This window comes from Vulpes lagopus, chromosome 6 (assembly GCF_018345385.1).
Source record: "Vulpes lagopus strain Blue_001 chromosome 6, ASM1834538v1, whole genome shotgun sequence".
Taxonomy (NCBI): domain Eukaryota; kingdom Metazoa; phylum Chordata; class Mammalia; order Carnivora; family Canidae; genus Vulpes; species Vulpes lagopus.
This window is the reverse complement of record NC_054829.1, coordinates 78,777,798-78,803,095: the sequence shown is the minus strand read 5'-3', so window position 1 is coordinate 78,803,095 and position 25,298 is coordinate 78,777,798. Positions and strand designations below refer to the sequence as shown.

General features: G+C 36.0%; 1 protein-coding gene across 1 annotated transcript in view; it reads left to right on the top strand.

The window, feature by feature from the left end:
- The first annotated feature begins 421 nt into the window (after window positions 1-421).
- LOC121492822 (PAT complex subunit Asterix-like) overlaps window positions 422-25,298 on the top strand; it is a 36,500-nt gene continuing 11,623 nt past the window's right edge. Inside the window, exons 1-2 of the mRNA XM_041758008.1 lie at window positions 422-456; window positions 14,567-14,624. The gene's annotated coding sequence lies outside the window, so the exon portion shown is untranslated. The remainder of the gene's footprint in view (window positions 457-14,566; window positions 14,625-25,298) is intronic.

The window sequence follows — 25,298 nt, the reverse complement described above, 5'->3', positions numbered from 1 at the left end:
GCAACTTCACCATTAGAAGAGGCACTTTGGGGATGCCTGGGTGGCTCAGCCGTTTAGCACCTGCCTTTGACCCAGGGCATGATCCTGAAGTCATAGGATCAAGTCCCATATCAGGATCCCTGCATGGAGCCTGCTTCTATCTTTGCCTGTGTCTCTGCCCCTCTCTCTCTGCGTCTCTCATGAATAAATGAATAAAATCTTTAAAGAAAAAAAAAAAGAGGCACTTTGATGGCCATCCCACCTGAACTGGTAAATGGTGGGGAGGAATAGGGCTAAGTTCCACTGGATATACAGCACCTCAGGTCACATGTCATAGCAAGGATATCTTCCTGCCTAAAGTATTTGTCCCAGTAGATTGTGCCACACTCTTGGATATGTTCCTGCCCTCCCTCTTGATAGCTTTGGTATTTCCCTCCCATGGCCAAGCTCTACTGCACTGCTCTTACTCTGCTCCTGGTACGTTTATATAGAACTTTAGCAGAATGCAAAATAAGAACTAGTACATATTGGTTACTTGTGATGTACCAGTGCTATTTTGATGTATTACCTGTATTAACTCAGTACAGAAAATGATGAGTCTAAGATTGTGCTTGTATGGTATGTTGCCTTCAAATCTCCACCCAGTAGTATGGCTGATATTATGATCTAGTAACTTGTGGGGACGGAAAACCAGTTTTCCTGGTTTTGTGAGCAGGTAAGCAGTTCCCCTGGTAAAATATTGAATTATGTCCCAGTATGCTGAACTGATGCTGAATCTCTGCATTTCCACAGCATTCACATATACACAAGGAAAATTGTATTCACGTTACTATAGAGGGACAGAGAAAGAAAGGATTGAAGCTAAATTCAGCTTTTGTTTTAATACTTTATCAAAATTCACACCTTGTTTTACCCAGTCCTCTGCCAACTGGAGTAGAGACTATTTATTGAACATGTACTATGTGTAAAACCGTGTATGAATCAATATATCATAAGAACTCATACAGTGTGGTAGAATCATGGGACTCTGAGGACCTGGGTGGCTCACTCTGTTAAGTGTCTGCCTTCAGCTCAGGTCACCATCCCAGGGTCCTGTGATTGAGCCTCATATCAGACTCCCTACTCAATGGAGAGCCTACTTCTCCCTTTGCCTCTGCTCCTCCCCCTGTTTGTGTTCTCTCTCTCTCTCTCTCTCTCTCTGTGTGTGTGTGTGTGTGTGTGTGTGTCTGTGTGTGTGTCAAATAAATAAATAAATAAATCTTTTAAGAAAATCATGAGACTTTAGAGCTGGAAGGGGATGTAATCAAATGAAGCATCTGAAAGAGGAACAGGAACGTTTATTAAATACCTCGTATGTCTCAGGCATTATACCTAACACTGTATAAATGTTATCTATGTATCCTCTAGCAAGAGAAGTGAATATATTTACTCCCAACTTGTAGCTCGCTCACTCCAGTCACCCGAACCACCTTCATTTCTTACCATCCTGTTTCAGGCCCCAGTGCTCACTCCAGGTAGAATGTCTTGTTCTTTTCCACAAACACCTAACTCAATGGGTGACTCTGTGAACCTCCAGGGTCACCTCCCCGGTGAAAGCTTTCTTGACCTGTGCCTTTTGCCAGCCTTGGGTAGAATGAACTCATTTGTACCTCACACTACTCTTTATAGACTTCCAGAAGTACACCTATCACTTAATTACAAGCGCTTCCTTACATGCTGTCTCCCTCAACTGCATTGTAAGAGATTTAAGAGAAGGGACCATGTCACATTGTTCTCTTAAAATCCAGTGCCAAGCAATGTACTTGGTATATAGTGAATATTGAATAAATGAATGAATAACTAGGCTAAGTTAGCCTAGATCCTAATAAGTGGTAGACCTGGGGGCTTGGGACCAGTCTCAAATCTCAAATGTGTCTGAAAAACTAAGCTCTTGGCTTGGTTTGGGTCATCCTTAAAATAGGAAAAATATAGTTGTTGTTTTTTGTTTGTTTGTTTTTTTTGTTTTCGGTGATACTGTTGGTTTTATTTTTGTTTTTTTGAAGTGAGGGGTGGGAGGTGGTATGAACTATAAGTATTAAATAATATATAACCGATACTAATCATTGTGCTGGACACATATAAATGTCACTTCCCCTTTCGTGTTAGCATCCTGTTCAAAGTCGTATTACAAGTGACAGAACTAGAATCTAAACTACCATGTCACCTTCTCACCACAGGTGCTTCACAGATATAATCTGGTAATTTTTATTCAGGGTGAGTTTTAGGCTTCTTAGCATTTATAAATAATTTTACTTTTTTCTGTTCTGGTAGAAATTAACCTGCAGTTGTAGTAGAGGATAATATAAACAGAGTTGGGGCGCTAAAGAGCCTTTACCCAGCTGAAAGATACAGGAGAGTATGAATCATGCCTTCTTCATCTATACATGCCTGTCCCCTAGTAAGTGCTTAATAAACCTTGGTGGAACTCAAGTGCATTGGTCAGGTTAAACCTAGATGGTTTCCTGGATTTCTGTGAACAGTCTTAAGGGGAGAAATGCAGGTAGCTAAAAACAAAACAAAATAAACAAAACAGGCAATAGGAAATTGCTCAGTACATGGAACTATAAGAAAGGATATTCTGATTCTGGAGTGGACACCTTAACCAGGTAGAATCAAGACAGCACAAGAAAAAGAATGCTGTAAGTAATATCAAGAAGACAAAGATAGGTGAGAGGTGAGAACTTTAAAACTGGAAGTAGATCTAAAAGGAAAGCCTGAGGCTATAATGGAAGCCTGATTACCCCACCACTCAAAACACACAGATCTACTCTAAGAAGCTGATTTATTTTCTACCGGCTAATTTATCTCACCCTTTCCCTTTTGTTCTTGCATCTGCCTGACCCCAAATAATGTCTTTCCCTTCTCCTCATCTGCATTTGACATATACAGCTTTCCCAACTTACCTCCTCTAGGAAGTTCTCTCCCAACTTCCCCACTTCATAGTAACCCAATTCTCTAAACCACCATAGCATTTTTGTCTGCATGCGAAGCCTAGCACACTGTGTGCTTAAATTGGCCAGTGTGTATAAGTCTTAACGGGCAAATAAAATACACAGTGTGTGTATTTTGATTTTTAAGTAATTCCGTTGCATATAGAGCCCAATTAGTCACATCATGGGTGCTAAACACTTACTGAATTAGCAAAGCACCTGAATAATAAATGCCACTTTGAATTGGCATTTTAAAATATGCCTTTTTAAATTGCATTTTGGATTCACAGAAAGGAATTACAGAAGATGCTTTGAGGAGAGAGTTACAATTGACCAGAGGCTAGGTAAACAAAGATAACATTGTACTGTTGTTTAAAGGTAAAAGAGAAGATTCTTTTGCATCTTTTTCCTCAGAAAACTATAAAGTGTTACTGAATATTATATGAAAGTGATTTCATCATTTGTTTTCATCTTGGTGAAGATCAAAACCTTCATGCATATTTCAAGCCAAAATGAAAATTATATTTGTGTACCCACTTCTTAAGTTATGACATTTCCAATTTGATTTGTGTGGATCTTCTTCAATTATGTTATTTGCATGTTGCTCTAAAAATAGTATTCAAAGAAATCATTCTTAAAGGACAAGTATGCTTTTTTTTTTTAACCTTTTAGTTTTTCATACTTCAGCACTACACTTTATTCCTGTTCTCTCTCTTATCTGCTGTCAGCAGTGGGCCTACTTACACAGACAGATTAAAAACTTTTTTCCCATTTGCCATGACAACACCCAGCTAATGTTTGCTGATAAACTAGTAGCAGGTCAGAGCATTTACAAAATGCAGGAGAAATTCATACTCCTGAGTAACAACTTTAATTCAGGAGTAAAGGAGATTGTATGCTAAAGTAAATGCATATGGTATTAACATTTTATCAAATTTCTTGTAATTTTTATGCAAATAAAATACCCTCTGTTGAGTCCCCATGTTGTATCCTTTTAATTTTTTTTTAAACACAATATTTTATTTATTCATGAGAGACAGAGAGAGAGAGGCAGAGACACAGGCAGAGGAAGAAGCAGGCTCCATGCTGGGAGCCCTACATGGGACTCAGTCCCGGGACCCCAGGATCATGCCCTGGGCCAAAGGCAGGTGCTAAACCGCTGAGCCACCCGGGCTGCCCTGTATCCTTTTTATAGACAAGCACATTTATATAAGCTCTAAAATTATTAATTGTGTGTGTATGTGTGGGCAGCTATGCACTAAAATGTTCACTCCAATTTGACAAATACCAAATTCAAATTTTGCACACAGACATAAACAGATTTGGCCTTTGAAAATATGTCTAGCAATACATTTTAATCAAAATAATTATGGCAGATATTAATGTCAGTATTTTGTACCAAGCATAGATTTGGCCCCCTTAAATTTTAAACTTTCTTCCAATAATACAGGAAAAAAAATAGTTGATCAAAACCTTGAAAAATCAAGTCAAACAGCTAAAATTGTCTCAAATTGTTTCATAGAACAATTTTTATTTTTGTTGAATTTATCACTGTTTTGATAGCATTTACACACAGCCTCAAAGACAAAGTAACTTTAGCAACTTTGCCAGTCCTATATAAATAATTAAATTAATTAAAGAAGTCACTTATTGCAGGGCTGTATGTACATACATATGCATACAACATTGTACCAGTCACATAGAAAAATAGAAGTAAAACATAAGATTCAAACTTTAAGCCAAACAAACATTGAATCCAGTCAGTGTAGACATGTTTTCTTATGTTCATGATCATCCTATGCATTCTTTACATTTGTTCTGCTTCTGACCAGCATATTGTCTCTTCCACCACCATTAACTTTCTCACTTATGACCCATTAACTTTCTTATAATAATAATAATGAAAAATTTCACTGTTTCTAATGATTATAGTAATTCCTGGCACACCAGGGATAAAATTTAACTGAAATGTATACTATATGAGCATTTTGGATAAAAATAAGTACCTTCAAGAGAAACACTGGGACACCTGGCTGGCTCAGTCAGTGGAGCATACAACTCTTGATCTTGGGGTCATGAGTTCAAGACCCTCATTGGGTGTAGAGCTTAGCTAAAAAAATTGTTTTGGAAGAGAGAAATAATAAAAATATTAAGAAGACAAACAGATTCCCATCTTTAAAGGAGATTTCATTCAAATTCTCCATCAAAAGAATCCATCGTTAGGAATCCCATTAATATTTCATGTTGTCACATCTCTATTCAAAAAGCAACGCTGATCACTAACTCGATCTATCTGGATTTCTAAGAATTTTTAAATATTTTCTGATAATACACTAACTAAATCTTTAAATTCTAAATCTGATTTTTATTTTTATTTTTATTTATTTTCATTTTTTTTATTTTTGGATCCCACCTGCCAGACACACCTTCGGGAGACCCCGGGACCAGCCCGGGCGCGGCGTGGACCCCTAAATCTGATTTTTAAAAAGAAGTGAAATATAAAAATCATTTGTACTTTTAGTTATATGACTATTTAAGGGAAGTCTTTTATTCATACCTACTAAATAGAGTACTTAAAGAATGTGTAATCAAAATCAGCTTCATAGTTAAGCTTTATTACATAGTGAATGTTGTTTATAATAGCACTTTCAAGATAGTGTGTTATTATGTTTAAGAAATACAACTTCTTGGGCAGCCCTGGTGGTGCAGTGGTTTAGCACTGCCTGCAGCCCAGGGCGTGATCCTGGAGACTCTGGATCGAGTCCCACGTCAGGCTCTCTGTATGATGCCTGCTTCTTCCTCTGCCCGTGTCTCTGCCTCTCTCTCTCTCTCTCTCTCTCTTTCTCTGTCTCTATGAATCAATAAATAAAATCTTAAAAAAAAAAAAAGTTTAAAAAAAAAAAGAAATACAACTTCTTAACCAACAAGTTCTACTGGTTCTTGTCATATAAAGCAGTATGTTTTATGAAATAAATAGAGAAGAATATACCCAGATGATTTCTGTATTTTTTTATTTATTAACAAAAAGAAAAATAAAGATTGACAATTTTACATAAATCTATTTTCTCAAATAAAACCATGATATTATTTAAAGACAATAGTGTTAGTTAATTTGCCTAAATTCTAATATAAAACAATCTAATAGGCTCTATGGTCAATGCCTAATCCTCTGAAGACAAATTTAAGTTCTTGATGAGACACTATTTTGCTTAATCTGTTGGACATGTTAATACGTGGTATTTCTACTAGAAAGTCAGCAAGAGGAGAAAATAAAGACTTTCTCCAACAACACATTACCATCCATTGGGCTGTTAGCAGAAGGGAAGAAAATGTGAACAGAGAATCAGCATTTAAATCAACATGTGTAGTTTATATTTTTGAATCCTAGTATTAAGACCACCTTTTATAAACAGTCTAAATCTTTGTCAATTTGTGTTTAATTTTGGCTTCATTGTTCAATGAACACTTATTAAGCAACCACTACACATGACTTATTAAGCCAACACTATGTGTGACTCTACAAGGGATAAAATGATTAATAAGGCACGTTCTCTTTATTAAGGAATCAAAGTCTAATGAAAAGACAGATGTATTCATATCTAACACAAGGCAAAATGCTAAGTGCTGTAATAGAGGAAGTGCTAAAGGAGCATAGTGGAAGAGATGGATTTTAACTAAGGTATCAAGGAGGGAACATTTGAGATGAGCTGAGATTTCAACAGGTGATGATGATGGATCCTGTAAGAAAAGCTTAGTCTGCCCCATGCCTCCCATCTCATTCCCCCTTAACTTGTTCTGCTTTTTCTTTTTTCCACAGTACTCATCTCCTAATCTATTTGTTATATTTATTGTTTATTTACCTAGAATGTAAGTAGTCAGACAGGGAATTTTGTTTTTTTAACTTGAATGTACTTTGGTGCTAGAATTTTCTGGCTCATTGAAGGTGCCTGGTAAATATATGTAGCATGAGTTAATGAGAAAAGATATGTTAACCATAGGGGTAGAAAATGCAAGGCATTTTTTCAAATAAGTGGGGGTCCAATATGGCTGGTATGACAATGAAAGACTTCTGATGGCCATATGATATAAAAAGGAAGTGATAAAATGGCCCAACTATTTTTCCTTGCTTTTCCAATAAGTAAAAAAGCCAATTTCTCTGTAACTCAAATTCTTATCTGAGAAACTGATGGTTGAACTGTAATAATATACATTTTACAGGGCACCTGGGTGACTCAGTAGAGTAAGCCTCGAACTCTTGGTTTTGGCTCCAGTCATGATCTCAGAACTGTGGGATCAAGAGCCCCACATTGTGGGACTCCCCTGCTCAGTAGGAAGTCTACTTCCCCTCTCCTTCTCCCTCTGCCTCTCCCTGTCTCTCTTTCTCTAAAATAAATAAATAAATATTTTAAAAATGTATGAATTTTACAAATAATTGTTGAATAAATTAAATAACAAAAAGCACTAGTTCTGAACTCTTTTTGATTTTTAACCATTTTAATATTATTTGCCTATATTTTATCTTTACTTGGACTTTGCTGCCCAGAAGTTATACTCTTTTCCTAAAGTTGCTTCTATATCATTTCAGTTTATTGTTTTAAAAAACTGAATTCTATAAACTACATGTATCCCCTTCATCAAATAAAATGATGTTGAATGAATGAGTCCAACATTTACGAAAGTCAGATGATATCTGGATGTAATATAACATGCAATGTCAGGGTAAATATATGCTAATCTAAGCTGCCGTATCAATTAGCTTTTATTATTCCACATTGCAACAACTCATAGAAAAAGAAATTGTCTTAGGAATGGACCCATGCAGCTAGAATCACTAAAAATTCAATCCATGCTTTGGTAGTAGGTTGGTGTCCATTTTGTAAATTTGCCTTGTGAATAAATCCACATCTTTTCTATCCCTATAATTTACAGGATCATTTACTTACCCATCTGCTCTTATTTTTCTTCCTGCTCATTTTTTATTTTTTTTTTAAGATTTTATTTATTTATTCATGAGAGATACAGAGAGAGATAGAGACAGAGACACAGGCAGAGGGAGAAACAGGCTCCAAGCAGGGAGCCCGACATGGGACTCGATCCCGGGTCTGCAGGATCACACCCTGGGCTGAAGGCCGTGCTAAACCGCTGAGCCACCTAGGCTGCCATGCTCATTTTTTTAATATCAACATTTAGCAGTGTCATGAACCATTTTGTTCAGAGTATGAGTCACCCTTGTCCAATAGACTTTCTGAGATGTTCAAAGTGTTCTGAATCTGCACAGTCTTATATGATAGGCACTAAGCATATGTGGCTATTACCAAGCACTCAAAATGTTGCTAGTGCAACTGAAGAACTGGATTTTTATTTTGTCTAATTTTAACTATTTAAATTTAAATATTCCCAGTGGCTACTGTATTGGAAAAAGGAGATCTAGATATAATTATTTTGGAAGATTCAATAATGACTACTTATTTATTTGACATATTCATGGAACAAAATGTATTGTATGGGCTTCCATTTCCAGGAAGATAAAGTAGAGTTCTTTTTTCCAAATACTATTTTCTTATTTCTCCCTGGACTTAAAATATAAAATAAACACAAAAAGACAGAAAGGTGGAGAAAAAGCTAACCAGGTAGGGACTTTGGGAACTGAGAGACAGCCTAGTGTTGAGTTCCTTGAGTTTTCTTTTTGCCTAATTTAGTCTATATTTGGAGCTGAAGAAGCAAGCAACCCAAGATGCCAATGGGCACAGACAAAAAAGCCTTAGCAAAAACCTACTATCTCAAACCAAAAGAGAGTGTAACTTAGCAAGAAAAAATTTTTTCAGACATTAATTTCTCTGATTCCAAACTTCTCTACTTTTCTGTGGTACCAAACACAACAGAAAATACTGTAGTCCCTCCCCTAACCTAGACTAGCAAAGGCTGACTGGGGACCAAAATCCCCTCCTTACAAGGTTATAAGGAGGTGCCAATTCCCAAGGTGGTGTCAGAAAAGGCCAACTAGGGAGCTAGGACTTTCCTCCTGACTGGACTATAATGAGCCCCCCTATAAAGTCAGCAGAGATGACATGGGGAGTTTAGACTTCCATTCCCACCCAGCCATGTTAAGACACTCTCTCCTCTCTCCAAGGTTGTATCAGAGGAAGTCTAGTGGAGAGTTAGGACTTTTATAAGTGCTCAGCAGGAATAAGGCTGCCACTTGCAATGCCAGTGGAGATCATTTGGGGTAGTAAAATCCTACTCCTGCCAGCAGTAATGTGGAGCCTGCCTCCATCAGATGAAGACAGAGGCTAAATAGGGAATATTGACCTCTACTTCCCCCTACCTATATGGACATGGTGTCCACCCTTCTCCTGCCTGAGTAATTTCAGAGAAACCCAATTAAAATAGAGAGCTTAAATAAGATCCAGGATCTTATAATACAAAAAATATTTAGATTTCATTTTAAAAATCATTTTCCTTTTAAAAGTCAGCAACAACAAAGAAGAGCTCAAACCAATGTTTTTTCAGAAGGTCAATAATGAATGAACCTCCATTAAATGAGTAAATCACAAACTCAGATGAAAAAAAGACAACCAATAGATGCCAACATTAAGTTAACAGAGATGTTAGAATTATCTAACAAAGATTTTAAAGCAACCATGATAAAAAGTTTCATTGAGCAATTATAAATAAGCATGAAACAAACAAAAAATCAGAAGACTTTGAAAATGAAGTAGATTAAAGAAAAGAACCAATTGGTAATTTTAGAAAATTGTAAAAAAAAATATAATAACTATAATAAAAAATCTCAGTGGACAAGCTTAATAGCAGAATAGAAGAGACAGAGGAAAGAATCCATAAATTAGAAATTAGAACTTAAATAACATAGAAAAAACTTAAAAATAAAATGAACAGTGTATCAGGGACCAGTGAGATCAAAACAAAAGATCTAACATTTGTGTCATCAGAAGGAGAGGAGAGAGAAAGCAAGACTGGAAAAGAGTCTGAAGAAATAATTACTAAAAGCTTCCTAAACTTGGAAGAGGAAAAACCTACAGATTCAAGAAGATGAACAAACCCAAAAAAAAGAAGTACAAACAAATCCATACCATAGCAGGTTAAAATTAAACTTCTGAAAACTAGAAACAAACTCTGAAGGCAGCCAGAAAAAAAAAGAAAAAAAGGATTCTTAACTTCCAGGGGTCCCAGGGGGGAAATAATTCAAATGACAGCAAATTTCTCATCAGAAACCATAGCCAAAAGGGGGAAGTCTTTTAAGTGCAAAAAAAAAAAAAAAAAAAAAAAGACTTGTTGATCCAAAATCCTATACCCAGCAAAAAATATCCTTCAGGAATTAAGGAGAAGTCAAGAAATTCCCAGATAAAGGAAAACTAAAAGAATTTGTCACCATTCTGAGAGAACAGCTAAAGGAAATTCTCAAAACAGAAAGGGAATGATAAAAGAAAACTTAGAACATGAGAAGAACATGATAAGAACATAGTAATGTTTTTACCTAGATAAATAAGTAAACACAATACATGTCCCTTCTCTTGAGTTTTTTAAATTAATATTCATTATTAAAGCCAAATATTATGACACTGGATGGTTCTACATAAGAAATACATAAGACATTTATATTGTAAACAAAGGAGAATAAAGGGATATACAAGAAGATAAGTCTCACCCCATATATAAAAATTAACTCAAAATGGATCTTGGGTTCAAATGTAAAACTTAAAACTACTAAAGTTTTAGGGAAAAAAAGTAGTATAAAATATTAAGGCTAAGCAAAGAGTTCTTAGATTTGACAACAAAAGAATGATAAATCAAAGAAAAATCGGTGAGTTGGATTTTTCCTTGTGAAAACCCTGTTAGGAGTGTGAAAAGATAAGCTCTAGACTGGAAGAAAATACTTACAAACCACACATGTAACGAAGAACTGTATCTAGAATATATAAAGAATTTTCCAAATTCAATAGTGAAAATATAAACAGTCCAATTGGGAAATGGGCAAAAAATATAAACAGACATTTCACTAAAAGGATATAAAAATGCACATGAAAAGATACACAATATCATCAGCCATCAGAGAAAGACACAGTTAAACTACTATGAAGTATCAATACATATCTATTAGAATGGCTAAAATTAAAAACTAGTAATACCACCAAATGCCGGTAGGAAAACAAAGTGGATTATTCAGACATTGCTGGTGGGAGTGTAAAATGATATAGCCACTCTGGAAAACAGTTTGGCAGTTTTCTTTAAAAACTAAGCATGCAACTGCTATACAACCTAGCATTTGTACTCTGAACGTTTATCCCAGAGAATTGAAGACTTATGTTCATATAAAAACCTATACACAAATATTTATTCATAGTAGTCCCAATCTGAAAACTACCTGGTGTTCATTAACATGTGAATATTTAAACAAATTGTGGTGGTAACATGGAATACTATTTAATGAAAAGGAAGGTGCTATTTTTATGCTCAGCCACCTTTATGAATGTCCAGAGAATTATGCTGAGTGGAAAAAAAAAAAAAAGCCAACCCCAGAAGGTTACACACTATAATCTTAGAACAGATCATTCCCTATATATATAACATTCTGAAAATGACAGAATTATAGAAATATGGAACACAGTGGTTTCTAGGAGTTGGAGGAGTGGGGATAAAGGGAAGTAGGTGTGACTATAAAAGAAAAACATGAGGGTTCCTTGAAAAGGAATTGTATATATATACATATATTGGCTGCATCAGTATCAATATCCTGGCAGTAATATTGTACTCTGGTTTTAAAAGATGTTACCATCAGGGGAAATTGGGTAAAGGATACATGAGATCTCTCTGCATTATTTCTTATAACTGCATATGAGTTAACAATTACCTCAAAATTAAAAGTTTAATTAAAAATAAAGAAACAGGGCACCTGGGTGGCTCAGTGGTTGAGCATCTGCCTTTGGCTCAAGTTGTGATCCTAGGACCGTGAGATCAAGTCTCACATTAGGCTCCCCGCAGGGGACACTTCTCCCTCTGCCTGTGTCTCTGCCTCTCTCTCTGTCTCTCATGAATAAATAAATAAAATCTTAAAAAAATAATAAACTAAAGAAACAAATATATTGCATGAGTCAATTCATGTTCAGCATTAGTATTATTCAAGCTTAAGATTTCATTTAGTAAAATAAAATGAAACTCTATCATCTTTTCACTTCTACCTGGCAATTAAAAATGGATTTATCTTAGTTTTATCCTTCTTAATACTAAAGTTCAGAAGAATGCTTTATTACTCTTATTCAGAAGAATTACTACTCTTGTCTAATCTGGTAACTGATGACTAGTCTTCCTTTAGACAATGTTTGTTTGAGAAGTGTTCATTTCCTCAGAAGCTCTTAGAATATATATCATATTCAAGCACTTGAAAAATATTGTATTCTCTAATTTGGCAAACTGAGAAAAGAACCACTTTATTAGATGATCTCCCATAACTCTGTTTTTATTCTTTGACTAACCATTGTGTTTTAGATTGTTGAGTAATTCATTCATCATCCAGATTTTCTTTTTTGGGGGGGAGGGCTCGTCCAGGATATGAACCCCAGATTTTCTTTTAATAAAAGTAACTGACAGTCTAAAACAGAAAAAAAATATTACAGTTTCTTCATAAGAGTTGCTCAGTAGAACGAAATTTCTATTCTATTTATTTCATTCAATGAATATTTACTGAGGGTCAATTATGTGCCAAGCCCTATTTTAGAGGTTGGGGAAACAGTAGAAAACAGGATAAATATCCCCGCCCTAATGGAGTGCTTATGTTCTAGAAGGAAGATATAAACAGATAATTAAAATATATAATATGTATGTCAGATGGGGTTAAGTGCTATGGCAAAAAATAAAGACAGAAAAAGGTACTGAGGAATGTAGGCGGTTAGGTGCATTATTAAATAGTATCATCAGGGAAACTCTTGCCTTATTTCTAATGGTGGGTAGTCATACTGTAGCATGTTTAAATTTTCTTTTTTAAAAAAAGATTTTTATTTATTTATTCATGAGATAGAGAGAGAGAGAGGCAGAGACACGGCACAAGGAGAAGAAGGCTCCATGCAGGAAGCCTGAAGTGGGGCTCGATTCTGGGTCTCCAGGATCATGCCCTGGGCTGAAGGCGGCGCTAAACCGCTGAGCCACCTGGGCTGCCCTAAATGCAAATTTTCTAAAAGTGATTTTAATTCACAGTGAAAGACTATGACTATAGAACAGGAATGTGCAACAACAACTCCACTGTGATACATGTGACTAATGATATTTACATGTGTCACACACTCCCATAAGTTGATCAGTGGCGAGTGAGACTTGTGTGCTTATGTGTATATCTGGCTGTACTTCCACCTTGCTGTTTCTCACTCAGAAAAATTAACTCAAATGTCAATAAGAATGAGTGAGAATGTATGTGATTGTCATAGTCTTAAATCTGAATATGTGCTTAGAATACATCATTTTAAAAATTCAGTACTTTGTTGTCTACAATATACAACGGATTTCAACATTTGCATACTGAATCATTGGCACTGACAGTAATAGGAACTGCATGTGTATAATTCTATCTAATTGGTACCTCACAAACCTTTTACCTATTCCTAAGAACTAGGCGATTATAACATTGATTTTTTAACTAGGGAAGTTGAGACCAAGGGCAAAAAAATTGGAGTCAATAGTTTTAGAACAGTTTCATGTGAACACTCTTGATGAATACTTCAACAGAAGCTGAAATTTTGGCACTGAAATAAGCAAATATTCAATAGGCTGGATGACTGAATTTTGCTACCTGAGTGGGCAGACTTTCCTGGCTTAAAAGATAGTTAAATCAACTGTTACTCTATTGCTACTCAGTGTTATTATTCACCGGTTCAAAAACATTCCAAATGAGAAAATATCAAGCAGATAATTGCATCCAGCCAAACAGAGCCAAAGGTAAAAACTCCTTACTATAGCAATTTTTTTCAATCCAATAAATGTTTATGAAATGTCTACTATGGGACAAGCACTGTGCTATGCACTGGAGGCCAAAGAGAAAATTAAGATGAGGTCTTTGTTTTTCATTGATTTAAAATAGATCTAGTTTTTATTGCTTAGTACATAGCCCAACAATTAGTTTTGATATCTTCTATACAGTGAGGTCTACCATGAGACTATGTAGTTAGATCTTGGCTTAGAAATTTTCAGGAGGAAAATAATCCAGTAAAATTAAGGATGATGCTAAATTGGTCACTTCCATTTGAAGGAATGAGGAAGCGATGCCTGGAATGGCTCAGTGATTGAGCGTCTGCCCTTGGCTCAGGGTGTGATCCCAAAGTCCTGGGATCGCGTCCCACATCAGGCTCCCTGAATGGAGCCTGCTTCTCCCTCTGCCTGTCTCTCTCTCTCTCTCCCTCTCTCTCTCTCATGAATAAATAAATAAAATCTTTTTTAAAAAATGAAGGAATGAGGAAAGTGTGGGGCAGAGGTGTAGGTAAGGAATCCCTTGCCCCATTCTCAGTGGGGCCTGTGAAGCTATGCTGGTCATTGGTCACAATCACAAATTCTAGTTTTATTTTGTGGTTTCTTTAACTGTCATTGATTCCATTCTTCCTGTTTTCACAAAACAGGTTCTTACTATACTGTTGCTGAACAAATGAAGCAAAAGTCCAACATCCCAGCTAAAAGGTAATTCTCTGACACCCTGTAACTCAAGTTCAAAATCTACCTGATGCTTTCACTTCCAGGGTCTCCTGAAATGGTTGCTTGTCCCGCACACGACAACCATGGGAGCCACATGTTCAGGCTTGTAGCCCTCCATGGTATACTACTTCTTCATAGAGCTCCAGGAAATACTCATTTTATTTAAAAAAAAATTAAAGATATTTTCTTTTTAGTAATCTCTACACCCAACATGTACACCCAAAGCTAAAACCCAGAGATCAAGAGTTGTATGTGCTACTGACTGGACTAGCAGGTGCCTCAGGAATCCTGCATTTTAGAATGAGAGGCCAGAAGCATAAATCAGAGCTTGATAGTCACTAGAACTTCTGCATATAATTTAGCTTCTTGACAGAGGTCTAGCCACTATTTTAAATGGGCAGGTTTGTAAAGAATGAAAATAAAGGGAATAAAGGGGAAATTTGAATCTCACTTCTATCTCCTTTAAGCCTTGGGGGGGCTCAACTTTGTGGGTGAAATGGGTTCTGAAAGTCAGCAATAGATGCCAGCATTGCCATCAGGACTTTCAACTTCCCTCCATGGGTGAGAGAAGTGGAACATGATCTTGGATTCATAGTTAATGAAGAGGCCTCTTGAAAATTACTTGACCCTCCATCCATTTTCAAGAACAGAATTTAGTTTGGTCATGTTTCTTATGAAAACCTAAGCCATGAAGGAAAACTACTCAATGTAGTACCTGATCTCCCTCAATGACAGTTTGTATCTTGGTCTACAATGTAGATAGGGTTTCTCTGAGGTCCCTACTTCAATGCTTGCTTCTGAAAAACATTAGACGGTCTTCCTTAGATCTTTAGCTTAGAGATCCTAAAGTTATAATGGGATTTCCTGAAGTGTAGAGCTGACGCCACAAAACTCTATTCTCTCTGTTCCCCTCAACACTGAAAAAAAGGTAATTTAATTGACTCTTCACCTATTTTCCTTCTAATCAACAGAGGATGCCACTTAGGAATATATAAGGACTTGGAAATTCTGAACATATGCTTTAGAGTTTATTCGAATCCTTGGGGGATGGAGGTGTCCCAGAGCAAGTATGAGAGAGCTATCTGCTGAGGTTGTTGTGGCTGATGAGAAGACCTCCCTGAAGAAAGCATAATTCTGGATTTAGTTGGGTTTTGTGGTGGCAAGAGGGTTCAATAATGTAAAATGTTTTCCAATGTTGGGAGATTGGAAAAATGCCACATGAACATACTAATTCTTAAGATGTAATTACTGTATGTATTATGTCCAAATTAGCATATTTGCATATTTTCATTTTATGTCTCTGTTTAATGGCAAGCACACTTACTCAATTGAAGTGTAGCCTGGCAGGTTATTTCATGGCCAAGCATCTTCATAGCTCTTCAATGTTTATTTACAGCACAAGAAAAAGATACATATTTTGATGAGCAATATAAATTAGGGATCCATTCATTCTTTTAGTAGTGATTATTTTTTGGGTGCACAAAACCCTGAGCTGAAATTAACTGTATTCTGGAGTCTTTTTTCCTATTTACTGTTCTTCATTTTTCGTAGATAATTGATTTGGCTTAACTGGAATTTATACTTTCCTGGTATGATCAGGCTTCATTCTTCTTTGTCTATTTTCTTTTCCTACATTAGCAATCATAGCTAGGTTATATGTTTTGCTTTAAGTAAACATTTCTGAGTGCTAGTGATTTGCAAGAATTTTAAGTCATTTACACTACCACTAAGTTTTCTCATTTGGTGAAAAGAAGATAAATTTTAGACTTCTTTTGCTCTAAGCCTTCTAGGATTTTATGGTGTTAGTTTATAAATGCTGATTATAACGGAAAATACTTTTGCAAACAAAGTTCTAGGGAGCCTTGAGCGAAGTTAAGTAGGTGACATTTATCTTCTGTACTTCATTTCTCTGTTTTTAGCTCTCATCACTCCCACAAAGGCCCCAATATGCCTACCCTAAATGGGAGCGATAAAAAAGACAAATCAGTTCTGCCACTCATTAGCCGTGTAAACTTGGGTAAGTTATTTATCCTCTAGGCCTGGAAGTCTTCATCTATAAAATAGAGGTTATCATAGTACATTTCTCATATATCATTGTGAAGATTAAATAAAAATATTGAATGTGAAGCACTTAGAGAACATGCACATGTATACATTAAAGATTAATTTAAAAATTGCTAGGTTTTTATTTTACCAAGTCAAAACATGAAAGAAAAAACTCAAACTTCATCTACTATCACAATCATTTCGTAAAAGAAACTGCATAGTATCATCTGAAAAAGACATATCAGAATTTGTCATTTTAATTAAAAAATGTATTACATTGTCTTTTTTGCTTAGATTTCACCATAATTTTTTTAAAGATTGTATTTATTTATTCATGACAGACAGAGAGAGAGGCAGAGACACAGGCAGAGGAAAAGCAGGCTCCCCGTGGGGCCCACAATGCGGCACTCCGTCCCGGGATTCTATCCAGCCGAAGGCAGATGCTCAACCACTGAGCCACCCAGGTATCCCAGATTTCACCATAAATTAATGAAAATTTCATCTTGGATCAACTTTAATCTGCAGACTTGTGTTTGGAAACCATTGCAGTGACCTTTCTAATTCTCATTTTCCATCAAAATTTGACTACCATGGTCTCATTCCCTTGAAGCTCAGTTCTCTTTTCTAACATTACAACTCATTGGTCTATAGCGAATGCTAAGAGATAAATGTATTCATCTTTTCAAAAACATACTTACATATGTTTTTGAAAAAACATATTTAAATTCTAATAGGAGTCTTTATTCAAGTAAGTAATAGTAGTGGTGAGAATATCAGACCAGTTGGCAATTCTGGGGATAAAAGATTTGAGTACAGGTACCCTGAAAAGCAGCACCCTTAATGTCCACCTGCCTTATACACGTATGTGGCTGTCCCTGTATTCAACTCTCTGTAGGTTTAAGATCTACAGGGCACCTCAGTGGCTCAGTCTGTTAAGCGCCTGACTCATGGTTTCTGCCCAAGTCATGATTTCGTTGTCGTGAGATCGGAGCCCCATTTCCAGCTCTGCACTCAGTGTGGGGTCAGCCTCAAATTCTTTCTTCCTTTCCCTCCCCATGCTCATGTTCTCTCTCTCTGTCGCAAATATATAAACAAATCTTAAAAAAAAAAAAGAAAGAAAGAAAAAAAGAAAGAAAGTTAGAACTGCAACAGATAGTCTAGGCCTTTGAATGATTTCCGTAGCAGCATCTATGAGACAGACTTAACTTTAAGTATTGTAAGTGAAATAATGGTTAGAAAATTTTCCTGATTATGTTTCAATTCATGCCACATTTCTTGGTTAAAGCCTATCATCCCTAGACCTTTGACCTGTCATGATCTGATGGAAAAATAACTTATTTTTGAGTAGGTTTCTTCCCAGGATTAACATGAAAGAGGCACATCTTACCCCAAAGGCTGGCGTGCGTAGAGCTGGCCACTTGAGGTGGTAAATAATGGGCTTCTTTGGGGGCAATGGCAGCAGTGCTAACATATCAAGACTAGACTCCACTTCAGATGTTGCCAAGGGTAAATGGACAGCATAGCATATAGCACACTATAGTACAAGAGTGAAGAGTGTAAGTCTGGTGTCAGAAATCATGATTCAAACCTGAAGTGAGACACTTACTGGCTATGGAAAATAGTTAATCTCTCTCAATTTCAGTTTTCTGAAAATGGGGTTAAGATAAGCACCTACATCACAGGCTTGTTAGGAGAATTAAATAAGTTACCTCATGTGTAACAGTTTAGCACAGTGCCTGCCCGTGGTAAGCGCAAGGTTAATATTAGCTTTGTTATTATTATGGGCATTGTAACAGGATGTGCCCACTTGACTGCTAGCTTCATTAACCATTTATACTAAGTATATTTGCTGTTTTAGTCAGAACATGCTCTAAAATCACAAAATATGCAAACTCAGGTCTAGATCTGAACAAATGGAAGACATATCTTGGAGTTCCCCTTTTACTAGGTTCCACAGAAATATCCCAGCCTTTATTGAACTTTAGTTTACTTCCTCAAATCACCTCTCACTTCTCTTTTGTTGCTAATGTCAGTCCTGTCTCACTCAGATTGTTTCTAAGAGAGAACTTTCTTTGTTGTTGTTGTTTTTGGTTTGGCATAGCATGATTGATGGCACATTCTTTAACCATGAGCAAACATAACTTGGGTTGTCTAGTGGGTGGAACATCTCAATTCACATTGTTTCTAAAAAGTAATGCTCAATGAGTTGTCTTGAGGTTGTCAGATTTCATAATTATAATCAATTTTCAATTATTCACATAAATAAAAAGGGCTGTCAGTACAGATAACAGAACATTGCAGATTCTAAACTTACGGTTAATCATCCAGCAGAGTTGAGCCATGCTTCTATATATACCCAGTGGCAATGCCAACTGGGTTAAAGGAACTTAACCTCCCTCTAATCTCTAGAAACCCTATTCTTTGATATAGATACTTGGCATTTTCTCAATCTTATGTAAAGCGCTAAGAAATTATACCTTTGAGTCTTTTCTTCCAATGAGACTATAGCTCTTATATTCCTGTTAAATACAGATCCCAGGGCATAGATCCAGGTCTATCTTAGGCAATGTGTTCACCAGGCATTCAATCCATGATGCATATGATTAGTCTCCAATGCACTCAACCCCGAGTGTGATAACTGTACATCTGGACTGCCTCATTTTCCTAAAGCTAGTTTCAACGTGTAAATAGAGGGGAAAGTGGCAGCCGAGAAAGTCTATTTCAACAGTGGAACACAGAAATTGTTAGAGATTTCTTCTTTACCTAGTCTCCTTTAGTTTTACCACTGATTTTATCCCTTGGGGTCGCTCAGGATAAATCTATTCTCCTTTTTTGAACATTTGGAGAAAGCTATTATACTATTATGACCTGCCTGACATGGCCACTAAAAACTGTTATGTCCTTAGCTAAATTCCTTCATCCTGCTGAGCTTTTTTTTTTTTTTAAATTCTAGAAGAGGAGGGAATTGGACTAGGTAATCTAAAACAGAGACTTTAATTTTAATATTATATAATTCTATGAAAAATCAATTTTGATGATAGTATAGAATGGCTTATTAACTATATTACTATATCCTATACTATAAAGGTATCTACTGCACATATTATCAAATTTAATTCTCATGATATTCCTATGGGGCAATTATTTTTATTTACAAGCGAGGAAACAAAGGGTCAAAGAGATTAAGTAAGCATGTCCTGAGTTTTCTGGTACCAGCTCACTGCTCTATGCTAGGTTTCATCTCCAGCTTTTATTTTCTTGAGAAACTAACTTTAAAATCCATAGGCTTAGTTGTCCAACTGTAAAATGGGTTAAATACCAAAACCAGTTGACCTGCAATTCACCAGACAATAAATCATGTCCTGTAGTCATTGCCACAAGATGTAAAAATTTGGAGGTTGATGAGAAATCAGCACCAGAATTCATAAGCATGTGAGCCTCTCACCAGTGCTTTTAAAAAAACACACACACACAACTAAGGACATTATTGTGCAAAGGAGGTCATTCCTCCAGCATTCTGACAGTGGGGCGTTCTGTATGCCAGGCATTGAATTAGTCAGTTTTACTTTAAGCTTCTCATTTATTACTCATGAGAACTCTGTGGAGTACCAGTTAGTGCATGTATAATTAGCCTCATTTTACATAAGATGAGCTTGACACTAAAAGTGCATAAATTACTTGCTCAGCCAGTAAGTGGAAGATTGGGATTCTAACCAAGGACTACAGTCTCCAAGTTCCAGAGTCTTTCTACTCTGCCAGCATTTCCCAAAGAGTGTTTCAGTCCACACTTATTCTCCAAAGAGCTTTTCCAAAAAAATGTAGCATACGGTGGGATCCCTTAGAGCTTCACAGAACTTAGAGCATTCAAGTTTCCCAGAAAATTCTGGAAAGGAAATTATTTAAAAATTTCCTTCCTAGCTTTTTCCTAAACTTATTTACAAAGGCACTTTTAAATCCAATTAACACATGTTACTATCCTGAGGTATCAAATCCTACTTCACTCTTTTTGAGAAATACTATACCATGCCAGGGTATGTTAGAAAGTAATTTCTATGGAAAAAGATTGTCATTATAAACTAACCTTTTTCGTTAAAAAAAAAAAATTCTCATGAGTTAACTAATTGGATGTCTTGAGATCAGAAACCAGGTAATTACAGCCATGCAACAAACTTCCTTACTATTACCTGAGAGAATAGCAAGTAGCCATGGAATTACAGACATGAGAATGACAGATGGAAATACCAAAAAAAGTATATAAACAAGTATATTACTTATTCTTGTGGTAAGGGTTTTATTTATGCATGGAAAGTACCTTTTGCTTCTGCCCCCAATTTCTGCTGTTTGACATGTTTTACATTTTTATTCTAATTTGAAAGAAGGAAAAGTGGTTTTTTTTTTTTTTTTTGAGATACTATGGAGAACTTTGTGATGTTTGAATGCATTAGTGATGCCAAAGTATTTTAAAACTGAGATTGGGGGGATCCTTGAGTGGCTCAGCAGCTTAGCGTCTGCCTTTGGCCCGGGGCGTGACCCTGGAGTCCCGGGATCGAGTCCCGCGGCGGGCTCCCAGAATGGAGCCTGCTTCTCCCTCTGACTGTGTCTCTGCCTCTCTCTGTGGGTCTATCATGAATAAATAAATAAATAAATCTTAAAAAAAAAAAAAAACAACTGAGATTGGAAATCACTGAATGAGGTAATTAAGTTGGATTTGGCTATGAAATTAATATTAAATTCAGTTCTTTGGTATATTGCTATGTTTAAGATCTGGCTGCCAATTCACACTGGTTCTGTGGCAGGCTTTAAAATTTTTCAAAAGTAATTTTTTAATTCGTAATCACAAGTCAACAAGGATCTTAGAAATTTCTTGGTGAAGTTCATTGCATTGTTTGGGAAGTGAAATATAAATTTCAGATGACTATAGCCGCAGAGTGTATTTTACTGAAAGTAACCAGAAAATAAAAGAGAGGAAACACCAAATAAGTCATTGCTACAGAATGCATAAAAATATCAATGTTTGCCATTCATACATGTTGTTCAAGTTACCTATTACTATGTTACAAAATATACCAAAATTTAGCGAATGAAAATAACAAATCTTTTATTGTAGCTCACAATTTTATGAGTCATGAAATTTGGAAAGGGTTAATCTAGGTGATTCTTCTGCTCAGTAAAGTGGTAACTGAGCTGGTCGAAGATGATTTTGCCTGCTTGCCTGGTGCTTTGATGGGATGGCTGGAGGGCTGGGCCCCTGACTTTCTTCATGTAGTATCAGCCTTCTCTATGTGCTAGGGTAGTTGGAATTTTACTCTTCAACAGAACAGTTGGACTTCTAACTCAGCAGCTCAGAGCTCCAAGAGCAAGTGTTATAAGAGACAGAAAGTGAAAGTGGTTGGGCTTTTAAGCCCTGGGCCTGGAAACAGGCATGATATCACTTCAACTGCATTATATTAGTCAGAGAATATGAGAGGGTACAGAGTCCATGTCTCAGTAGCAGTATCAAAGGATTTGCAGCCACCATTGACCTGCAACATAGGCATAAACTGGTAGAAGGGCTTGTGTCATGAAGGAAAATAATACAAACTCTCTTCGGAACTTTTGAACAGGTCAGCCTTTGATACAGAAGTCCTTTTATTCATAAAGCCAAAACAACACTATAAAAATGTATTCACTATGATGCATCTAAATCGAGTTATTTTGTAAATGAACTACAAGCTGGTTCTGACTCTCCATTTAAACATTTCCTTTGTCCTCATGTGTCTCTTGCAAGCACTTTCAAGCAGTTCATCAGTCCTTTGCTATTTTGCCCTTACTTACTATGGTAGCTAATATTTGAAAAATATCTCCAAAATTAGTACCAAAATAAATAATACGGTAAAATAAATCTTCTAATACTAAAAACACAATGATCAAGATGATAATAACTTATTCTTCACCTCCTGGTAATGGTAGAGTTATGCCTATGCACCGAGCAGAGCTTTGTTTTTGCTCTGAGGTCTTTGTTCTTATCCATAAAGAGTTAAAGCTCTAAAGCACTTCAAAAGAGTTTCAGTATTTTTATTTAGGTGAGAAAAAGGAAGCCCTGTGGAGACCCCTTCAACTTTAGCCTGTTTCTTCAACTCTTCACTTCTTTGTCCATTCTGCCAAAGCAATAGCCTTTTCTTAGAATGTCAGTGGCTTCATGTGATCCCTCTCACTTGACAGACACTTAATAAAAATTGTATATTAGGGGCAGCCTGGGTGGCTCAGTGGTTTAGTGCTGCCTTCAGCCCAGGGCCTGATCCTGGAGACCCGGAATCGAGTCCCACGTCGGGCTCCCTACACGGAGCCTGCTTCTCCCTCTGCCTGTGTGTGTCTCTCTCTCTCAATCTCTTTCTCTCACTCTGTGTATCTCTCATGAATAAATAAATAAAATCTTTTTAAAAAATTGTATCTTAATGTAAAGAATTATTTCACTTCATGTAAACAATGATTTCATTTCAGGAAGGTAAGTATACAAACATTACTCAGTGTATTTTTTCTTTATAATCAAACAGTAAGATGGAATAGGGGTTGGCAAATGATAGCCTGAAGCTCAAATCTACCCAGTTGCCTATTTTTGTAAATAAAGTTTTATTGGAACACAGCCACACTCATTTGCTTACATATCAGCCATTGCTGTTTTCACACTATAGGGGCAGAGTTGAATGTGGTGCCAGACACCATATGGCCTGCAAGGCCAGCCTAAAATATTACTCTCTGGTTCTTTCAGAAAAGATTTTTTGATACCTCTAATAGTATAATTCCTTTGGAATTTTTTAAGGAAACTAATTTGTTTTTGTTTTAAGTATACTTATTTTGTTGTGGACAATAAAAGATTAAACAAATCATAGCTTTTTAGTCTTAAGGATAAATAGGCAAATGTACTTTAATAAAAAATAGAATTCTGTAGAGATAAAAGATCCCTCTCTGTACTGTGTTCCAACTCACTTCTTTTGTTGCTCATCTGACTTTTGTAATTTACTGAGTAACTTGAAACAAAGCAGCTTCAGAGCTAAGACACATGAGTGTACAAGGGACAAATAAGTCAGACAAGGGAAGTTATGGACATGGTGGCTGAAATGATGTTAATTTAGTCCCTCTGTCCTACTTTTGAAGACTCAGTTTTGACTTACGTCATATTCAAGCATAAAGGAAAATCCAGGGAAATCTCTGGGCCATATATATATGTGTGTGTATATACTTATTCACCTCTTGCACTTGTTAGATTATGCTCTGTCTACATACGAAAGAAAACAGGTGGTTGATAATACCTAGTGTTATCAGGGCATTGGCAAACTAGCCTTCTTATCACTACCTGTAAGAATATAATTTATTTCAATGTTTCTAAAAGGCTGTTTATCTTAGAATCCAATGCTAATATTTCCCTAATGAAATAATGGAATGTAGATATACAAATTTATTTACAAAGACATTTGTTGCAACTGTATTTATAATAACAAAACATTGGCAACAATTTTTACATCAATCATGAAAAGATTAAATGTAGCAGAGTAAAGAAAAACTGCATAACATTGAGGGGGAAAATGAGTGACAAAACAATGCATACAACTTTGTTAAACATTTATATAATTTATGCATAAGAAAGTCCAAAAGACGTATACTACAAAAGTAATGTGATGATAAAGATGGATTCATGGATGATAAAGATGGATTCATGGATAATTTTATTTGATTTTGGATTTCTTTTCATACTTTCCAAATTTTCCACAATGGGCATGTATTACGTTTATGATTAAATAAAATAACAGGGATTCCTAGGTGGCTCAGCGGTTTAGCGCCTGCCTTCAGCCCAGGGTGTGATCCTGGAGTCCCAGGATCGAGTCCCGCATCAGGCTCCCTGTATGGAGCCTGCTTCCCCCTCTGCCTGTGTCTCTGCCTCTCTCTCTGTGTGTGTGTATGTCTCATGAATAAATAAATAAAATATTTTTTAAAATAAAATAACAAATATTTATTTAAACTATCATATGAAGAACTATTAAATATCCTCAACTTATCAACAGTTTATCTTGCCTATGCGATTGAGAAGAAAATTAAAAAGGCTTTTGTGATTTTCATGGAATTTGGTTTTTTGGCTGAAATCATATAATTAAATGAGTATTTGTAATTATGTGGGCATAGCCATGGGTTTTAATTTTTCTGTGTTTCCTAAATATTGGTACATATTTTTGAGATAGAGTCTTTTCCATATCTCTTTCCTAACTGCACACACCTTTTTCCGTTTAAAATAGAAAGTATTTTTCCAGAACTAAAAAGTTAGCCACAGCATTTCATTTCCAAATAAGAATTTATAATTTTGTATTTATTTTATATAACTTGTCATGGTGCTCAATTATATTTACAGAAAGCATGATTTTCAAAGAAAAGTCTGAAGATGAAAGACCCAAGAACAGCCTTTCAAAATTTAAGTATGTGTTTTTCTTGAGTGTTATGTTAATAAAAGATGATGCCACAACAGTTGCTTGCTTAAATCCAGGACAGGATCAGCTTCTCTTTACCAGATGAATCAAGTCACTTTCAGTAAAGACTTTCGTCCTCCAGGCTCCTTTGCTCTCTGGCCTTATAGCTAATGCTGTA